Raw genomic sequence first — 2,901 nt, forward strand, 5'->3', positions numbered from 1 at the left:
TGTTTGCGTTAGTTCTATAAATGCTTTTGTCTCTGATGTCCCAACTCACTGTTGCTTTTCCCATGGCTTGAAGGATAAGAACCAAAGTGATAAATGCTCTTCCCTAACCATCCTGTGCTGATTGAAGAAAGTTTGCCTTTTCCCGCATTGCTGCCTGATACCTTAAATGCCTGATACCTTTGCTGAGCTTGATCCCTTGTCCTTTGTGTTTAGTATCTAAGGAGAGAACTGAGAAATCATCCTAAAAGTGGCACCACTTTTCTATCTCGTAACAAAGGAACCCTTCCTTTAGCTTTGTAGACCCTCCTATACTGGAGGAAGGAGAGAGATGTTCATACAGGAGGTGAGGGAAGACATTCCCTGCTATAAGCACTTCTTTCTGGATCCTTCAATTTCTCTGGGAGGGGGGGACTTTTTCTTTTACTCCTCCTACCATTATGTAGTTTTGAGAGAGAAATAACACAGGTGCCAAGTAACCCAGCTCAGAAATAAGGCTCTTGATTTCTAGGTAGAACCCAAGCAATTCTTGACCTCTTGTGCAAAAGGGCATTAATAGATGTCAAATGCTGCTTATGTACAAGGCTTCATATACTATTTCTTTAATTTCTCCAACCACTTTACGAAGTAGGAAATCTTCCCTTTTTACAGATGAGGAAACTCAAGCCCACTGTCACGTGACAGAGTTGGGCTTTGAACCAAAGTCTGACTACTGCACCATGCGGCCTCCTGTGAGAATGATATGTGTGTTATGGGTGAAGAGTCAAAGGAAGAGATGACTCATCTCTTCTAAAATATATTAAATAAGTTCAATTTACAAAAAGTAGGACAATCAGAATGCTTTGGATATTACCTAGCCAACTTAGTGACTGTACTGCTTGTGAGTGAGTGTGTGTGTATGTGAGAAAGAGACAGACAGAGAAGTAGGGGAGAGGGACAGGCAGGATAAGAGAGAGTGGGGCATGGGGGAGAAGTGGGGGAGAGGTGGGTAGAGAGAGAGGTACAATATATACAGGGGTCGGGGTAGCCCCTTTGGGTCTGGCTGTGGGCCTTATTCTGCTGCTGTCTCTCCCCTACTTTAGAAGTTAGGATTTCTCAAATCCTCATCTTCAAAGGACTACAAAGGAGGTTACTGTAAAACTTTACATAGAGAAAGCAAGATTGACTTGCCTTGACTATTCAAAATGAAATTAAACAAAAGCTCCTCAGTTGCATATAAATGTTCCTTGAGTCAGGTCCAGGTGGAGCTCTGTTTCGCAGATAGTGGGCCTGCCCTGTTTGGGCCTTTGACCTGCTAGCATGTCCTGGCTTGCCACTTGAAGTGTTAGCGATAAACACAAGGAAGGGCATTCATCTCGCCCAAGGTGCAGCCTTTGCCTTTGGAACCACAGACCTAGTCTGACCAGAGATTTCCCACATGAACTCATTGTATCTGCCTTCTGCCCAAAACTTGCCTGCTGCCTCTCACAGTTCCCATATTTCCCTGGAGGGAAGAGGGAGAAGGGACCTTTTTGCTCCAACTTTGAACATTTCCTCCATGTTCCATTCTACCCAGCAACTCCCTAATTTTTTATTTTGCATTTAAAGAATGAGATTTCCACTAAAACCCCAGTGGAAGGAGCTTCTGTCTGACTCACTGCTCCCCCCATTTGTTCTGGGCTCATGATTTATGTCCCATCACTCTGCTTTCAAGACTGAATTTTCTCAGGTTGAGAGCCTTTCATTTCCCTCTTTCCTCCTGAGCCCACTCTGAGCCTTGTGTCTGGGTAGGATTATAGAACATGGAAACTTTCTCCTTGCTTACAGCTTTCAGTTGTCTTTAAATGGAAAGTAGGAAAAGAAGTAGCGTCAGGATGGCATAATGTCTAAGAACATTATGCCTCTAGAGCCAGGCTGCTGGTGTTGAAATCCTGACTCTGCCACTTACTAGCTGTCTGATCTTAGGCAAATTGCCTAATCTCACTCAACTTCAATTTCCTCATCTGTAAAATGGGGTTAATAACAGTACCTACCTCATAGGGTTCTTGTGAAGACTTCAGAGCCAATCAGTAGAGTGTTTAGAACAGCACCTGGCATATAGTGCTCGAGCATGATGAGCTCTGCCTCCCCATCCAGCCTGCTTCCTTCTCCCCTGAAGTCATCCACTGATGACCCCCTGAGTAAAGCTGAAGGAGAGAGGCTGCTGAGTCTTAGCTATGACTCTGGGTTTCATGACTGTATGAAAGAAGCTTCTCAGCAGCAAGGGAGAGAACACTTTCCTTTCAGACACTGGCACACCATTGAGAGGGACTGCAGTCAGAGCAGGGATCTGTGTGTGGCTCCACCTCGAATTTTAGGCCTGGTAAGGCTTGATTTTTGTGCTGCTATAGCTCCCACCTGCTCTGTGCTCATCTCTCAAAAGGGGATGAGTATCTGAAGAAGTGAATACATGAGGCGGGTCTGTTTTGCTTTTCTTTCCCTGCAACCTGCAGTGGTGGTTTTGAAGTTTCCTAAGTAACAAGCTGGGAATTCCTCTGAAGAAGGGAGAGAATTGTTTGCCTTCTGCTACAGAAACGGGAGGCCTCAGGAAGAAGGGGTTCTTTTCCGTGAGCCAGCTGGAGGGCCCCAGAGAGCATTCTGCTCTGATTGGATACATCTTCCCAAGCTCTCTCCCACTGCAGGGTTTTCCTGACAGTGAAGTAATGGTTCAGATAACATTTGCTGCCCAGTGCCCTAGAAGGGGAAATGACAAACAAGTTCAAGAGTGTTTTGGGCCGGGCACGGTGGCTCATGCCTGTAATCCCAGCACTTTGGGAGGCCGAGGTGGGCAGATCATGAGGTCAGGAGATCGAGACCATCCTGGCTAACATGGTGAAACCCCGTCTCTACTAAAAATACAAAAAATTAGCCAGGCATGGTGGCGGG

Source organism: Mandrillus leucophaeus, unplaced genomic scaffold, assembly GCF_000951045.1.
Source record: "Mandrillus leucophaeus isolate KB7577 unplaced genomic scaffold, Mleu.le_1.0 Scaffold706, whole genome shotgun sequence".
NCBI lineage: Eukaryota > Metazoa > Chordata > Mammalia > Primates > Cercopithecidae > Mandrillus > Mandrillus leucophaeus.